This window comes from Garra rufa, chromosome 5 (assembly GCF_049309525.1).
Source record: "Garra rufa chromosome 5, GarRuf1.0, whole genome shotgun sequence".
Taxonomy (NCBI): domain Eukaryota; kingdom Metazoa; phylum Chordata; class Actinopteri; order Cypriniformes; family Cyprinidae; genus Garra; species Garra rufa.
In genome coordinates this window covers 51,449,248-51,468,467 of record NC_133365.1, presented here as the reverse complement: position 1 = coordinate 51,468,467, position 19,220 = coordinate 51,449,248, and the positions used below count along the sequence as shown (strand labels likewise).

The following is a 19,220-nucleotide window of genomic DNA, read 5'->3' as shown; positions in this document are numbered from 1 at the left end:
ATACAATTAAAAAGTAATAATTAATAATAAATAATTAATTAAATTAAATATCTTCAGGCACAAGTATGCAATATGCTTAAAATAAAGATAAAAAAAATTACTATAAAAATAAATGAAATGAAAATTTAAATAAAAAAAACAATTACATTTGATGAAAATAATAAATAACAAAATAATGAAAAAATAAAATTAAATAAATAAAACATTTTCAAGCCCAATTACGCAATATGCTTACAAATATTTGAAAAAAAAAAAAAAGGGTGAAGATATCAATTTTCATGAGCATCACATTTGGACACTATTGCATATATAAAAATTGTTCTCAGAATAAATAACAAAACAATGAATTCTGAAAGACTATTCATTACAACTGTTTTGATGGAAATTGTGCTTGTTAATATGAAGTGCAAAACAACTAAACTGAAAAAGATTTGGCTTACAAATGATTATCACTTGGAAATGTCACTCAGCTAATTACAAAGAAATGGTAAATTGTATCTAAATAATGTAAATACAATTTTTTTAGTCGGAAAACAACACTAGGAATTCTTTAATGTAAATATAATATTTTCCAAACTGGCAAAGAAAAAAAAGTCCGGAATAATGAGGAATACCAATAAGAATTCAAAGAAAAATGTCCAAAAAAACCCCAGCAAAAATTAAACTGATCGACCAAACAGTTTTACATTTAGATTAAACTGCATTTCTGATTCAGCTTCTAACTGTAAACCAGCTGTACTACTTCTTAGGTACCTTAGCTGGGATTTTTTTCTTCCCCCAGACCTAGATTTATTTATGCTAAAATGCAGAGATCTTCAACTCTGTAGGTGGGAAGTTATTTAAAGTAATGTTGACAAAAGAGGTCCATAGTGCAGCTCAGATCCAGACTGCAGTGTGTTGAGCGCTGGGTACATTTAAACGGATTTCAGATTTGGCCCGACGCCTTTTATCAATTGATTGATTAGACCCTGAAGGCGCGTAGTTTGTTGCATTTGCCCTCAGTTGGTTCTGAACGGAGCGATTCAATAGCTAATCAAATATAAGGCTCGAGGCAGTAATTGTGAGCTCTGTTAAAACACACACACACACAGACACAAACTCACAGTAATATAGGCTGTCTATTAGCCAAACTTAATAACATCTCTCTGGTGAGTAATTAAAAGTGCTGAACAAATTATTTGCATCACAGATACAGTTTTAGAGAGCTTTTAAAGTGGGTTTTTCAACCATTTTAGATGCTGAACATCTTAAAATCTTTGAACCTGATCTACAAAAAATAAATAAATACATAAATAAATAAAACTAGGTCACTTTAATATTGAAATGGTTCTCTAAAACAGCACTGAGATGAAAAGGAGGGCAAAAATACACTTTTTGCAATTATCTCCCAACCTGTGCTCAGATTGAGGGAAAGATAAAATTTATGTTTTTAAAATTCGTCACACAAACAACTTAGACACTATGACCAAAAATCGAATCTTTAAAAAAAATACTTTTTTTTTTACCAAGAAAATGATTTTGGGTAGAAGGAATGATCACATGTGACTGATTTCTTCCAGGAAGTATGAGGGGCCAATAAAGCATGTGCAGTATGAATATTATCACTGTATCTTATTCCTGCTTGAAGAAATAAGCAATGTTGCAACTGCCACACGTTGCAACTGTCCCCACTCTCCCCTACTGAAGGAGACTGGTTTAGGGGATTTGTTTTTGACTCTATGACTGAGTTTGATTAAACCATCAAGATATGAGGAAAATATTTTCATTTTCATGTTTCATTGCTTTAAAACAACAAAATTAAATAAAATTAAATAACAAAATAAAAAATTAAAATAAAAAATAAAAAAATGTATTAAATATTTCAAACACAAGTATGCAATATGTAAAATATTAAATAATTAAATAAAGTAAAATAAAATAAAAATGTACATAAAAATAATAAATAGCAAAATAAAAATGTAATTAAATGCAAAATAATAAATAACAAAATTAAAAAAATTAAAAAAAATTAATTAAAAAAATAATTCAGCTAAATAAAATATCTTGTACACAATATGCTTAAAATAAAGATAAAAATAATAAAATAAATAAATAAACAAAATTAAAATAAAGAATAATAAAATAAAAATTTAAATAACTAAACTTAAAAAAATAATAATTAATAATTAATAAATTATGCAATGTTTAAAATAAGGATAAAAATAAAGTAAAAAATAAAATTAAAAAATAAATAAATAAAAAGTAAAAAAAAAATCAAGAATAAATTATGAATTAAAAATAAATTTAAAAATATTCTTACAAAATTTTTAATACATTTTAAATATTTGAATAAAATTGAAGATATCAGTTTTAATAAGTTTTTGGCCACTATTGTATATATGAAAATTGTTCAAAAGCCAGTGCTTGTCATTAGAAATCAGATACTTAAACTTCATTTAAGTAATAGTTCACTCCAAAATTAAAATTGTCATCATTTAAATAAGCCATATTCTTCAAAAACCGACCTATTTATTTCTATCAAAAGAAGAAAATTCATATGGGTTTGGAGCAAATGAATGTCAGGGTTTTTTATTTTATTTTAGAATAAGTTATTGCTTTAAGTCTTCTGAGCTGTGCAAGATCAACCTCTGAGGGGCTAAACTCACGAGTACTCGGTATATGTGTGTATCGGTTGTGTATAAATACCTCCGGCTTCCTCTCTCACTTTCTAGCATCTTCCCCCACAGTCTCTTTACCATCTAAGCTACAGTCTGATGCTGCTTTCCTCGGGGTGACAGTGAACATGCGGAGGACTTTTCCTATTTCTCTCATCCCTTTCATTGGCGTTTTCCTCCGCCGGTCTGAAGAGAGAGGATGGATTACGGGCTGAGTCGGACGCACGGTTCAGTGACCTTTGCTTTGTCCCCTCCGTCCACACACACACATACAGCTTTCAGAGTGTAGGTAGAAAGGGTCAGGCCAAGCAATCAGATTCATTCGCCTTTGGTTAGGAAATCAAAGTGCTGAGAAGACCAGCAGAAGTCCACAAAGCCTTGAGATGCACAGACAGATGCATGCAGAGCTGAACTGTTCACCTGTACTGATGTTTGATTTCATCCGCTATATTAGTCATTATCATCACTGAAGAAAAACAGACAGACCAGCTGACTGTATGTGTATTACTAACCAATTAAATAAATGACATTCAATACTGATTTAAGATAAAATAACTAACAATTAAAACATCAAACTACATTTGTGGGTTTTAGTTCTGGTTCTTCTTTTTACATTATTAAATGCCACAAGAACATGAGATGATATAGTCACATTATAAACACCATTAGCTGCCAGAAAAGGGAAAAACATTTAAACATGTTTTCAGGACTTTTTTTATTTGTTTTAAAATATTTATGTATTAAGTCAAGTATAAAATGTTAAATGTAAAATTGGCTTGCATATATATATATATATATATATATATATATATATATATATATATTTTTTTTTTTTTTTTTTAAGAAGTTTTTCAGCAACATTACTCCAGTTGTCTTTACTTTAGTGTCACATGATTCTTCAGAAATCATTCTTATATGCAGATTTTTTTTGGAAAGAAATTATAGAAATTAATACTTTTATTTAGAAATTATGCTTTAAATTGACCAAAAGTGATATTAAAGACATTTACATTGTTACAAAATATTTCTATTTCAGATAAATGCTGCTCTTCAGAACTTCCTATTCATCAAAGAAGCCTGAAAACATTCTACTGAACTTTTTCTAACATAATTATAATAATATACGTTTCGGAATATTAGAATGATTTCTGAAGGATCATGTGACTAGAGTAATGATGCAAAAAAAAATCTGTTTTAAAATCACAGGAATAAATTATATTTTAATATATATTAAAATAGAAATCAGGTTTTTAAATAGTAAAAACATTAAAAAATGTGTACTGTTTTTGCTGTACTTTGGATCAAATAAATACAGGCTTGGTGAGCAGAAGAGACTTCTTTAAAAAAAAAAAAAAACATAAAAAATCTTACTGTTCAAAAACTTTTGATGGGTAGTGTTGGTTTCTAAATCCTTCCAGAGAAATCTTGACAATATACAATGATAAAACAAATGCAAACTTGTATCTTTTTACAGTCCAAAAAATTCACAGGTATATGAAATGTTTTGCTTTTATCTTTCCAAAATATATATAAAATATAATCTGCCCACAAATAAACATAACGCATTACAGTCTATGCTGAGTTTTAAAATAGGTTTTAAAACATCCAAATATATTTTTTTAAATATTTAATTATTTAATATTTTAATTGTTAATTTTCCAAAAAATGTTTAAATTTGTATAAATTTTTTCATTAAAAAAAAAAAATTTAATAAAAAAAAAATATATTATTCAGTGTCTTTACAATCGTCTGTAGGCATCAAAAGTTTGAACAAATTAAATGTATATTAATTAAATCAATATAAATTCAGCTCACATTATTTTTTGTGTAATATAATTTCATTTTATATTAAACGTATAACAATAATAATAATAATAATTTTTATTATTATTATTACACAAAAAAATAATAATACACACACACACCAAAACACCAGCTAATTAAAAGTCACTCTGAAATGGCTCAGAAAGAATCAACTTTACTTGACAGCCCTAAACCTGGCAGGAGCAAACCACCAAAATAAAAATGTGCTGTTTTTAGGCTTGAAAATTATAAAAATAAAAAAAAGAATTAAAAAAGATTAGTGTTGTTTTTTAAGCATACTACTATAAAAAAATGCTTTTTTTAATACTGAAAATTTTTGAATTATTTTTATTTAAAAAACTATATAAATAAAATGCAATTATATTATTATTAATATTTTCTGTGATATAAATTAATATTTCAATGAGTCACACTATGTGCAGTGTGAACACCAAACCAAATCTTCAGCTCTCATGCAAAAAAGACTAAAAAACTTATGTGCACCCCTTGACAATGACACTTTTAAGTGTTATTTAAGTGCCCAAATGCTTTTTTTTGGCCATCATACTGTCATTTCACGTGGATAGATCTGCAGATGAAGGTTAGATGCAGTGCTCCAGAACTCAGTATCCTTCAGACTGTGGCACAATGCCACCAATCCTGCTGCAACCGCTGCAGAGTTTCTCTCTCTACGGGGAAATTCTAATTGTTCACTTCTGGAGAAGAGAGAGGCGTCTGGGATTAGAGTTTGAATGCTTCTCTAGTGTTCCTATATTCCCATCTCAGACTCACCTTTCCTTTCATAAAGTACTCAAATATTCCCTCTACACACACATTTCAGCTCCCTCCCGCTGTCCAACCAGCTGAAATACTGTTGCTATGTCAAACAGAAGACAAACTGAAATGTTGTTACAAGCCATATAGCTCTTAGTCAAGGGTAGATGACATATTTAATGTGATACAAACTAAAGCAAGACTGTTAGGGAATTAATTACAGTTTGATTAATACTGTATGTCAAAAAGACTTAAGTCAACCCATGCCTTATGCCATTATTTGTCCAGGGAATAAATACTCAAATTTACTTTCAACAGCCTTGTTTTTATTCACACCAAATTAAATACAAGCTGTACTTCTATCATTCATAGAATGCAATCATAGAAATATCAGCTATAAACACACTTAGATTTCACTTTATATTGAAAAGGATTGATTAAAAATAGAATTTGCATATCACATAATTTACTTAGCAAACTCAAACAAGTATAACCAAGTAGTTTAATAATAATGATAATAATAGTTAATAAAAAATAACAAAAATACTGTATCATGAGACATGCTATTATAGTTTTTTGTTAATATTTAAATTGTTTTTATTTTTATATTTTAAATTTATTAATAAATTTATTTTGCTTTTATTTTAACTGTACTTAAAGTTTTAATAAATTTGTTGTGATTTTTATTAATTTGTATTAATTTTTATATGGTTTTCATTCATTTTTATTGCACTTTTTAGATATTTATTAGTACACCAAAAAAAAAAAAAAAAAACTAAATGGAAATAAGAAATATTACCTTGGATATGTTTTGTATATTTTATTTCAAAGTATTTTATAGTTTTGGTTACAATAACAGTGTTATTTTAGTGTCACTTGCATATACTATTAGAGTTTTTAAAATATTTATTTGTATTTCTTTATGTATTTCTAAAATTTTAACGGTTTTTATTTTAACTGTATTTAAATTTTACTAATTTTGTTATGCTTTTGTCATTTTATTGAAGTTTGTATATGTCTATATCATTTTCTTTCATTTTTATTTCAGTTCTGGTTTTAGTTATTTTAGATATAAATATTTTTTAGTACAGCAAACTAAACAAAATGAAAATAAGAGCCAAAATAAAATAAGTTATGTTGATTTTATTTCAGTTAAAGTTGATTTTATTTCAAAGTATTTTATGATTTTAGTTAACTATAATAACTCCTAAATTAATAATAATAATAATAATAATAATAATAATAATAATAATAATAATAATAATAATAATAATAATAATAATAACAGTGTTATCCTTTTATTTTAACTGTACTGAAAGTTAGGTTACAGTTAGTCTCGCAATTTTGCCTGTTTTTCACAGATTTTTGAAATAGAAACTTATGTTGTGAGTCAATAATTTTGCTTTAGAAAAGTCAAAATTGTGAGAAATAGTCTATAAAAAAAAAATATATATATAATTATTTTTTCTTGTAATTGTGAGTTTATATCTCGCAATTCTCACACAGATTTGTGAAGAGGTCCAATTTTGAAAATAAATAAATAAAATAAAATACTGATATGTTCTCAGAATTGCGAGTTTACATCTCACAATACTGACATTTTTTCTCCGAATTTTCTTGCAATTACTTTATAATTTGCAACTGAGAGTTTATATCACAATTCTCAGAGACGAAGTCAGCATTGCAAGTTGTATAGAAAAAGTGTCTGAATTATGAGATAAAATGCCAAAATTACCTTTTTAATTTTTTTTATTCAGTGGCTGAAACAGGCTTGCATGGATTTCTTTTTAAACAAATTATAAAATGTAATTTATTCCTGTAATCAAAGCTAAATTTTCAGCAAAAGTTTCTGCTTTCATTTCTAAATGTACTGAAAGTTAAGTTAAAGTTAGTTTGGTTTTGTTTTGCGCTTTTGTCATTTTTATTTTTTATTTTTAATGTCTAAATAGTTTTCATTTATTTTTATTTCACTTTCAGTTTACATCAAACTAAACTAAATAAAAACAAGAAATGTTGCAGAAATAAAATAATTCTAAATATTAATAATAATACTCCACCATAAGATTTTTTTATTATTATTTGTAAATAAAACAACGGTTCTTTGACTGCATTTCACAAGAAAATACTATTTACTTTTTTACCTTTTAAAAAAAACTTTTTTTTAATATTACATTTTCTGTTTTTATTTTGCCTATACTTAAAGTTTTATCCTTTTAAATTTTGTTGTGCTTTTGTCATTTTTATTTATTCATTTATTTGTTTGTATATGTCTATAGTTTTCATTTCGTTTCGGTTTTCAGATTACATCAAACAAAACTAAATGAAAATAAGTGCTGAAATACCTTACATTTTATTAAATAATGCTATTTTACTCAATAGGGTCTGGCTGCAGACATGCACCTCCACTGTCAGACCTGCACTCTCAGTCACCCAAACTTCCTCTGCAGGTGACGTCACTTGCAATCGACACCTGCAGTCTACGGTACCTGCGCTATTTGCAATCTGCGTGTAGTGCTAGTGGGACGTGTTGGATTGAGAATAACTTCTGAATTCTTTCAAGAATCATTGCTGTAAGTACATATGTGTATCTGTGTGTGTTTATTATACGTTTTATTAGATTGTATTCTGATATACAAAATTATGTTTGCCAACGTGTTCGCTGCTCACTGGTTGTGTTTAAAAAGTTGCATTAGCTAGGGCTGTGCAATTAATCGAAATTCGATTTCGATTTCTGCTTCAAACGATCATGAAAATGCAGTAATCGAGATGAAACGATTATTGTTCCCCACTCCACCCCCTTTCCAGTGGTGCGCTTTCGCTCTTCCATAAAAGCCTAATTTCACATGCAAAACAGCAAAATCATGTAACGTGACCTTCATAAAACGGGACATGCTTGATTTATTCATGTTTCTTTGATGTTATGTTTTTAATAGCGCGTAGGAAAAGTTGCGGTGTTTTTTGAATGCGCTCAAAGACGGAGCCGAACATGGACTTGTAAAGTTATATTTTAACCCAGGTGCGCGCCTAAACGGTCAAATACACGCAAAAATATTTGAAAATGAGGCGCTTGTTGATTATTCATGTAAACGCTTGTCAGTTATGTCTTAAATGACCATAAACAGTTGAGAATAAAAATACGTGTGTAACAGTATATTGTGTCCGTGTGGTTAAGCGCAACACATAAGATTCCTTCTGCTGTCTGTGTTTAATATGAATAAAACTTAAAAATACAAAAAGAAAAATCACTCACTGCTTTTGAATGAAGGACGTTTGTAGTTTTAATAAGAAACAAAGCATGTTTAACTATTACAGTGAAGATGCTGTTTTATTTTACATTTAAATAATTACATTTAATTTCTGTAGTATTGTTAGACTACTTTAGACTTGCATAAAAGTATTCAGTATTTTTTTAAGCACTGTTATTTTTATTTTATTTTTTGGTATCTTTTTCGCTGTATTTAAATTAATTACTATAGAAAGTTTTGGACCCTGTCATAATCGTTTAAATAATCGTGATTACAATATTGACCAAAATAATCGTGATTATGATTTTTGCTGAAATCGTGCAGCCCTAAGCTGTATAGCCTAATTAGTCAACCACTCCGTCACTGACTTAAATACAGCTAAAGTAAGCTAAACTACTGAACAGAATGGTATATATGCTTTCGTAAGTTAATTATATAGCTTACACGTAAACTACTGTATAGTTTAGTGGAAGTGATTGTTGTGTTACTGATATTATAAGTAGAATGAGACAATTAAATGTGGTGTTTTTATTAGCAAAACAGGTAGTATGAAACATTGTAAAGCACCACATTTGATGTTTTGTTCTGCTCCTACTCTTCTCAATTCAGATTACTTCATTTGAGTGACATTTTATATATTATAAATATATGTATGTGTGTGTATAACTGGTTTCTTCTATCCTGCTCTTAGGCAGAGGATGCAAGTATAGGTGTACTGATGGAATCATCACAAGAGGTACATTATTTTATTACAGGACTGGTCACAAGTAATTGTTTCTTTTTTGCACAATACTGAATTAATGTTTTTGGTATCTTACATTTGTATCTCTCTTGTTCTTTGTGTTATTTTAGAGAATCAACTGATGGGAGATTTAAATAAAGCCAGCAAGTGGTGTTTGGAACCGTTGATATATATGTAGATGCCTCATTAGCGACTGTTTCTATGGGCCTTTATACATAAGCCGTCCGCCATTTTGCTGCGGTCCACTTGACGTCATTCACCCATAGATCTAGGTAAATCACCATAGTAATCACTGAATATTCGAAATATAACAGTCCTTCACAGCCGTTGGTCTGCAAACCTACAGTATGGTGAATGACGTCAAGTGGACCGCTGTAATATGGCGGACGCATCTACGTGCTTGGAGCGGGCCAATGGGGTATCTACGTATACATATATATGTTTGGAACAGCCAAGTGTGCTGCTTGGTTCTGTTCAGCTGCCCAAAGTACTCTGCATGGAGGATGAAGATGTTGATGAGGCCAGGGACAAATTACAGAAGGCTGAATTTTCAGAGGACAGACTTGTTGCTCTGGAACCTTTCAGCTTTATCTTTACTGCGATGAAGGACATGGACTTTTTCCTTGAACATGTAGTTGATGTTATGAATCTGAAAGTATTCTGTCAAACTGAAAAGGAAGGAATAGCATAATGTGCTTCTTTGCAGAAATAAAAGAAAATACATAATTTGCCTCTTTGCATTCTTTCTGTTCTGTTTTTGTTTGTTATGGAAGTGTTTTAAGCTTTTACTTATTTTTATATTACTTTTTTATAAAACTATTGCTAGTTTTCCAAATAATAGTAAATAGTCTGTCTCTTTGTAACTAGCTTACAATAAAAAAAAAACTAAAATTAAAAATAGCATCTGCTTAATTTTTGTTAATGTTATAGTTTGGTAATGTAATATAGTTGTAGCCTACTTGAATGATAAAGTACAACATTATACTCCTATGATAAACAAGCAGCAAAAAATAACTGGGGGCAAAGTTTCTGTCTGGTTATACTACTAAAGTACTTTAAACCATTTAACAGCAGCGTCTTTACTGGCAACGGGTACTTTAAACTATATAACCGCTTCAATACAGCGTCTTTGGCAACGCGAACGAACGACTGGAAACTTATTTCCGGTTTTTTTTGTGTCAATTGCAAGTGACGTAGCAGGTACCGTAGTGTGCAGGTGTCGATTGCAAGTGACGTCACCTGCAGAGGAAGTTTGGGTGACTGAGAGTGCAGGTCTGAGAGTGCAGGTCTGACAGTGGAGGTGCATGTCTGCAGCCAGACCCTTCTCATTTTACTTAGTCCTGAAATTTCACATTTGAGTCATTGTGTTACTACTTTTTGTAATCATTTGTCAATTTTACTTTTAATTTAACTTCTAAGTGAATATGATTTTAAATTAAGTCCCACACCATTTTTATTGTAATACTACTACCAATACTAACAATAATTATATTAATAAATCAATTATTGCACTACCTGAGTTAAATTATTGTGAAAAGTGTTTTAATAAATGAACCCTCTTGTTATGCCAGTTTAACTTCTTGTAGGCTGCGTTCCAAATAATTCACTTATTCCATCTTAGAAGAAACCACTGGCTGTTCACTAGGTTTTGTAACAGAGCTGCCATCTCTTGCTCAAATTCCCTTCACCACAGTACTTGTGTCGATCTTTCTCTATGGCTTTTGCCTTCCTTTCCCCGTTTTACATGTATTACACACTCCAGCCCAGCACTCGCTGGCATACAGGGCCTGCCACTTTCCCTCACAAGGCATTTTCTCCCCTTCACCTTCATTATCACTTGTTTAAAACTTTTACTAGGTTTTGAATATTTGATGCAGATTAATATTTCACTGCAGGAGTGCCGTCAGGAGAGCGAATATGTGAGCGAGCTGAGAGCAGAGCAGACATTTACCATTCTCCACCACGGCTTCCTCTTCCCCTCAGACATGGCTTGAGCGTATCTTTGCCCCAAGGCAACAAACATCACATGCAGACCACTGAGTCATACATGGAGAAAGGACAAAGGGAGAGAGAAAGAGACGTTTACGTCATTACAGGGGTTCTGTTAATGGACCTTAGACTAGAAAACATACGTAAGTACGCAAAAGCTGACGCTGATACTCGTCTGACTCATTGTGAACGCGTGGTCCTGTACATTCACGTAACGTTCACTTGTGTGTTTCTGACGCAGTCATTTCAGAATTTAAATAGGCTATATGATTTTCCTTTAAATGCTTGTGCTGACTTTTTCAATTTAATAAAATAAAAGTAAAAATAAATAAAAAGTCTCCTATATGCTCACCAAACTGCATTTATTTGATTTAAAAATCCAGTAAAAAACAGTAAAATTGTAAAATATTATTCCACTTAAAAAAAAATATGGAAGCCTGTTTCTGCCACTGAATAAAAAAAGGAATTGCAACTTTTTAATCTCATAATAATTTTTTTTTATCTCATATATAGAAATAGTCTTTTTTTTTCTTGTAATTGAGAGTTTATATTTCACTATTCTGACTTTATAACTCACAATTGGATGTTATTAAGTCAGAATTGTGAAATAAAAAAAGTTACAATTGTGACTACAATTTATATTTTACAATTCTGACTTAATAACATGCAATTGTGAGTTAAGTCAGAATAGTGAAGAATAGTCAGAATAGTCAGAATAGTCTTAACTAAATAGCATGTTATGAATTCAGAATTGCTAAATAATGTCACAATTCTGAGAAAAGAATTACAATTGTGAGATATAAACTCGCAATTCTGAGAAAAAAGTCAGAATTGCAAGTTTATATCTCACAATTCTGAAGTTTTTTCTCAGAATTGTGAATTTACTTCTCAGAATCGCGAGTTTGTCTCACAATTATTGCTTTGTAATTTGCAAATGTGAGTTTATATCTCACAATTCTGTGAAAAAAGTAAATTGCAAAATGTAAACACACAATTGCAAGAAAATGTCAGAATTGCGAGATAAAAAGTCAAAATTACCTTTTGAATTCTTTATTCAGTGGCGGAAACAGACTTCCATGGTTTTATTTTTGAACATATTTTAAAATGTAATTTATTCCTGTGATCAAAGCTGAATTTTCAGCAGCATTTCTCCAGTCTTTAGTGTCACGTGATCCTTCAGAAATCATTTGAATATTCTAAGATAACATTTTTCATTATTATCAGTGGCAAAAACAGTTGTGCTGCTTAATATGTTTGCTGAAACCATGACCAATTTGTTTTAAGGATTGAAATAGAAAGTTACAAAGAACATAATTTATTTGAAATAGGAATATTTTGAAACATTACAAATGTCTTTAATGTCCCATTTGAAACAATTTAATGACTCCTTACTCATTTCTTTCACAAATATCTAAGCCGAAATACTGAAATGTTAAAATAAGTGTTAAAGTAAACTGTTGAATATGATATTTAATATGTTTAATAGAAAATAATAATGTAAATATGATCAGGTAAAATTAATATAAACACTCAAATAATTTTTTTATCTTTAAATAACTTTAAGAAAAATCGTACTCCACTTTTGAACTTTTTAGTGTATACAAAGCTCCTAAGCATGTCTGCATATATGCACAATTACAGTTCTTTCATATCATTTGATGAGCTACACTCTTAAAAATAAGGGTGCTTCATGATGCCATTGAAGAACCTTTTTGGTTTAAATGGTTCCAAAAAGAACATCCGAAGAACCTTTCTGTTTCACAAAAGGTTATTTGTGGTCAAAGAAGGTCCTTCTGCATATAAAAAGGTAGAAAGAGATGGCTCTTTGTGGAACCAAAAATGGTTCTTCTATGGAATCGCTGTGAACCTTTAGTTTTAACCCCAAGAGTAATACCAAGATCACCACAAAATGCATAGTAAAAGTTCCTGTTTTCTGCAAACACTAATAGTACAACATAAATTAACAGAGCTGGCTTAAATGAATACTCTACAATACACAGATATAACATACTATAAAGCCTGATTTACATAAGTGTGTTTGCCAAGAAAAGAAAGACAATGGCTTCATTTAAATGCATTTCCAGCGCATTTAGTGGTTACATTTGAAACGGATAGCAAGTGGTTAGTAAATAAGACAACACATTTGTACTGAAATGCAAAGCTGAAGTGGTCAAACTGTTGGAAAAGAGGCTTCATTCATCCTTTCATTTAACCCCTGTCATTTCAAGGCCTTCAGATGATATTGATATAGCCATGGGAATGCGCTTCCCTCGAAGATAACCCATATATCTGAATGTGTTTCCAATGTACCAGCCACAAGTCAATCTGTAAACAGCATCATTCAGTGTCGGTTTAAGTGACTCTACCCTTTCGGGAGCTACTCTAGATAAATGACACATTTCCGATTCAGCACGTGAAGCGCCGGGGATGAGGCTGAGAAAGAATGTCGTGTCTGGCCATAAGCGAAGCTGGGCTGAAATGAGGCAGTCTGTCACCAGGTACCTCATACAAATCTCTCTCCCTGAGGCTTTGGACAATGAGAGGCAGGAGCAGGTTTCATTCTGCGCTCCGTCCCCTCTGGAATCTGATTAGGCTGCTGTATATGGACTCCAGGGGCCCGGAGCGCTCATATAGACTCCTAAATGGAAGAGTCGCTCGTTTTTTTTCCCCGTCACTCCACAATTGTATTTATTGGAGTAATGCAGCAGCCCGCCATACAGTTGAACCTGTTTATTAATATGCAGCGAGAGCACTGTAAATATGAAATAAATGGAGTCTATGTATATCTGTGGGGAAGTGGAAGCAAGTGGAGAAATGGGCCAGTGTGGAGCTTTATGAAATCACAGAAATAGAGGAAAAAGAAAGATTTGATATTACTATTTAGTAGTCGATTGCAAAAAGTTGTGCAATTTTGATACAAATAATGATGCAATTGAATGTAATCCGTTTCAAAATCCAATCTAAAAAGTATCAATATATGATATCATTTTTACAAATCAGTATAAAGATGTTAAATATTAAAGTATATGAGAAAATAATAATATTTAGGTATTTTAAATGTACATAATAATATAATTGAACTCACTGTACTTGAAAAAAAAAATGTTTTTGCAAATAATGGTCTTAAGTAGCATGGGTATATTTGTAGCTATAGCCAAAAATACATTGAATGGGTCGAAATGGATAAAAAAAATCATTAGGATATTAAGTAAAAATCATGTTCTTTTTTTAGGTGTCATGAACAGATCCAATCTTTTCTTTCTGATATCTGGATTATATCTATATTATTTATCTAACTATTTTTTGTCTAACCAAATATGTGACCCTGGACCACAAAACCAGTCTTAAGTCGCTGGGGTATATTTGCAGCAATAGCCAAAAATACATTGCATGGGTCAAAATTTTTGATTTTTCTTTTATGCCAAAAATCATTAGGAAATTAAGTAAAGTTCATGTTCCATGAAGATTTTTTGTAAAATTCCAACTGTAAACATATCAAAATGTAATTTTTGATTTGTAATATGCATTGTTAAGAACCTAATTTGGACAACTTTAAAGGTGATTTTCTCAGTCTTTTTTTGCATCCTCAGATTTCTGATTTCAAATAGATGTATCTCAGTCAAATATTGTCCTATCCTAACAAACCATACATCAATAGAAAGCTTATTTATTGAGCTTTCATATGATGTATAAATCTCAGTTTTGTCAAATTTAACCTTATGACTGGTTTTATGGTCCAGGGTCACATATATTATTTTATATGAATTTATTGTGTATCATTGCAAACATTAACGCAAAACGGTTTTAAACATGGTTTTAAACATGGTTTTACAAGCAACCAGCTGAAAACCTGACTTCAATGAGATTAAATGGAGAGCTTAGGTCAAGACATTTGCTTAGGTTTCTTGATTTAAGATTATATATTATGATACAAAAACCTCAGAAATAACATGCATAACCAAGAACTCCAATACATCTCTAAATAAGATATTAGCTCTGCAAAGTCCAAAGAACCAGGTCTTACTGTGCTCCATCATGCTTTTCAACACCCATATTTTAAAATCAAATCGATTGTGCCCTACATTTGTTCACACTGAGCTTCCTTTCTCTCAAAACAACATCAAATTACAGAAGGTAAATAGGTTGCAAACTAAATTTCCCATTGACTGACTAATTTGAATCTATTTTATTTCTCCCAAGCAATTGTCGTAGAAACATCTGAGACAAAGTTGAACCAAGAACTCCATTAAGTCTCCATAAATCAGATATGAGCATGGCAAAGTCCAAATAACCATTTCTTGTTGTGCTCCATTATACTTTTTGACCAGTAAGTGTTGCCCATAAAATCAAGTTCTGCCCCAAATCTGTACTTACTGAACTTCCTTTCTCTCAGAACATCACCACATTACAGAAGGTAAATGGGTTCAGTTTAATATTAACTTTACTGACACATCTGTTTCTTTTTATTGCTCCCAAGGAATAATAGATGAAACATCTGAGAAAAAATTTATACTTCAATAAAACACTACCACGAACTCCCAAGTGTCCTTGAATATGGTATTAGCTTGCCAAAGTCCAACTGCGTTTATCTATCAATGTTCCAGTTTACAATACATGAACCAAGTTTTATTGTGCTCCATCATATTTTCAACCAATAATGTTCATTTCACAATCAAACTGATTTCCAATTAATAAAATCAAGTTCAGCTCTACATTTCTTCTTCATGAACCTTCTTTCTCTCAGAACAACCTCAAATTACAGAAGGTAAATGGGTTGAAAACTAAATTTCCCATTGACTAATTTGTCTATTTTTCCCCCCAAAGAATTGTTGTAGAAACATCTGGGACAAAGTTGATAGTTTAACAAAGTATAACCAAAAAACTCAATTACAGATCTGGCCATTTAAAATGCGCGCGGGAAGTAAAGTGGTCTCGCGTGACGCCGGTGTATTCCAAAGGAACACGGAAAATACAATGACATAGGAAAGACATGATCAGTAGGGGGCAGTCATGTAACGCACTGGACTGGAGCAGGCTGAAAACATTGCTGCAAACTAAAAGGTACGGTAACCTGGAGGGGACACCTTCGGTTCACTTATGTTTGTCGTGGCCACACAAATGAATTCGTAGGAACGTCATATTACTTTTTGTCATTGCCACGAGATATTAATTCCTGGGAATGTCATATTATGTCGTGGCCACAAGATTATTTTGTCGAGGTAATGACATCCTTATGTTTAATGCATAAACAAACCTGCGTAACCATAACCCAGGATTATCAGAGATAGGTTTATTAATATTTTTTATTTTGAGTTAAGAAATGTTTTTATTAATTGTTATAGAAATTAATGCAATATTAAGTTATATATTAACAATAGGCAATGCTGTATATGCGAATGTCTGTGCGCGATGTAGACAGCATTCAAAAGTTTATCAAGAATTTATTACATATAAGTACTTCAAATTAAATAGCCCTGCAAGAAACATTTTATGCATCCTTAAGTCTTATCCATTAATTGATCCTTTTTTTCTGTAATAAATGTATTATTCGTTTATATTCAGTATGTCCCCCTTAATTTCGATCTCTTAACATTCCGAATCTAAATGATAAATGCTGACATGCCATGAAAGCTTTGATTATACTATATGGCATATATTCATTTTTAGTCTAATTATAACCTATATAGTGTTTCATTGTCGAGTGAATCATTCACGTTCCATTTGTAAATCGTATGGTCACACACGGGCATTAATACAATCATAAAGTCAAAACTTTATTGGCATAATTGTAGTTCACAATATTTGCTAAATATATGCCAAATAGCATATATAAAGTTATTTAGGTTAAGCGATTCACAATAAAGAAAAAAGTAGATAGCTCTAAATCACTTATTATTTATTCTTATTATAGGTTATTATTATTTCAATACCTGGTTAGGGCTATTTATTTTTAACGCCTGACAATTATGCCAATTACGTTTTGACTTTTTGATTGTATTTATCCCCGTGTGTGACGATACATGATGTTTTCATTTACAAATGAAACTACGTGAATGATTCATTTCTCAGTAAAACAGTTTAATATTTATATAGTCTAGTCTGTTAATTAGACTAAACAAAATAAAATATGTTCAATTCATATTTTATATGTTCAATTCTTTAGTTAAGAGAAGGAATGTAGGCCTATTTTACTGTGTGACGATAAATTATTTCCAAATGAAACTATGTGAATGATTCACTCTTCAGTTATTTGTCTATTAGTTAGACTAAATAAAATACAATATATGTTAAATTTAACCTTTAAACTGCATTCCAGTAAAAACCCCAGTCATAGCACCTTTACAGTATCATTTACATTCAGAATGTTATGTAACGAGATCAAAATGAAGGAAAAAATAACGAATACAAACGAATAATACAAATATAATGGGAAAAAAAGAAGGTCAGTCAATGGACAAGATTGTGGGATGCATGAAATGTTTCTTGCAGGGCTATTTAATTTGAAGTTGGCCAACATGTAATACATGTAAACACTTGTGAAAGCTGTCTACATTGCGCACAGACAGCATTAGCATATACAGCATCGCCTGTATAATTATTTAATATTGTATTAATTTCTATAACAATTAATATAGGCAAACAATTTCTTAACTCAAAACGAAATATCTCAAATAATTCTGGGTTACTAATGTCACACAGGTTGGTTTATTCATTAAACTCGTGGCCACGAGAAATGCATGTTGAGCAAAAATACATTTCACGAAAATAATATAAAGATTACAAAACAAAGAAAACAAATGGAATGAGGGATAAGCTTTAAAGTTCACGTAAAAGCCAAATATTAAGCGGCATCCTTCATGTTTTCTTTAATCAGCATATACTTAACATTTTTGAATTATATTCACCTTCTGTTTTTATGACAATACATTTTGAATTTTGAATTCTTATTTTTTTTTTTTTAGAAAAACGTCAGAACACCGGTCTCAAAAGTAGAAGCGAAAGTCTTGTTTCCACCAGCGCGGAATTTTTTTTATTCACCGTAATTGATGGATGTCTAAAACAAAAATAAGGAGAATCCTAAAACATATATATTTCTTAAAATAATAACATCTGAACTTCATACACAACAATACGGCAACGACTTTACAACAGGACACATTGTTTTATTTTAATTTTATTTTTTAGCTTGTACACCAATGGATTTCTGATGTCGGGATATTTCAGACTGCATCTCCACAGCTTAATCACTTTAGTATTAAACATACGGGTCAGGAGGCGGGTCGGGTACAATATTTATTTTTTTTATTCTGCGGTCCGAGTTGCTGGTGGGTTATTTGAAAACGGTCGGGTTCGGGTTGTTTATCCACTGACCCGCGTGTCAGGTTGGACACTAATGTTTTGAAAAAAGTGGAGCGTGTGAGGAAAGCTTTCCCCTTCTCCCTGGCATGCATTTGAATGCTGAATTCGAAATGCAACTGAATGCAGTCGGAATCCGCCCCCAGCACCCCCAAGTCTCCAAATGTTGATTACAACAAGGCAACAGACAGCATTCAACACCCCACCCCACCTCCACTCTGCCATTCATAAACATTTCGCTCTTTATACTGCATGCCGCTTAACTCTGATGCCTCATTAACGGCTACTTTTCAGAAAACTGAAAAAAAAAAAAATACACTTCCCTTTGGTTTCCCAGAACAGACTTAAGCCTAGTTCCAGGCTAAAATGATGTAAATCGGAGCTGTTTAAAGATGAAGAAAAAAAAAAAAAACTTACTGATCGTTGGTCGGAGATTCAACCCGCAGTTCGTGACTGGAAGCTGTTAAGAGACAGACTTAATGAACTTCTCCGAAATAGAAGAACTACTTTTCCACTTAAAAAAAAAAGAAAAAGAAAAAAAGGTGGAAAAAAATTGCATAACTCACTGGAGCACTTTTGATACTTAACAATTGTTGTATTCGTTGTCAGTCATATAGGCTAAGCTTTATTGTTTTGAAAAGTGAGCCTTCTGTTTAT

The 19,220-nt window shown here is 31.0% G+C and overlaps 1 protein-coding gene and 1 long non-coding RNA gene across 3 annotated transcripts in view; one reads left to right on the top strand and one right to left on the bottom strand.

The window, feature by feature from the left end:
• Nucleotides 1-19,220, bottom strand: part of LOC141335256 (uncharacterized) — a 145,078-nt gene that overhangs the window by 53,465 nt on the left and 72,393 nt on the right. The gene's annotated exons all lie outside the window — the stretch shown is intronic.
• LOC141334294 (uncharacterized) lies at nt 7,702-9,944 on the top strand. Its single transcript, XR_012355536.1, has 3 exons — nt 7,702-7,801; nt 9,168-9,212; nt 9,329-9,944. It is a non-coding gene; the product is annotated as an uncharacterized lncRNA (long non-coding RNA).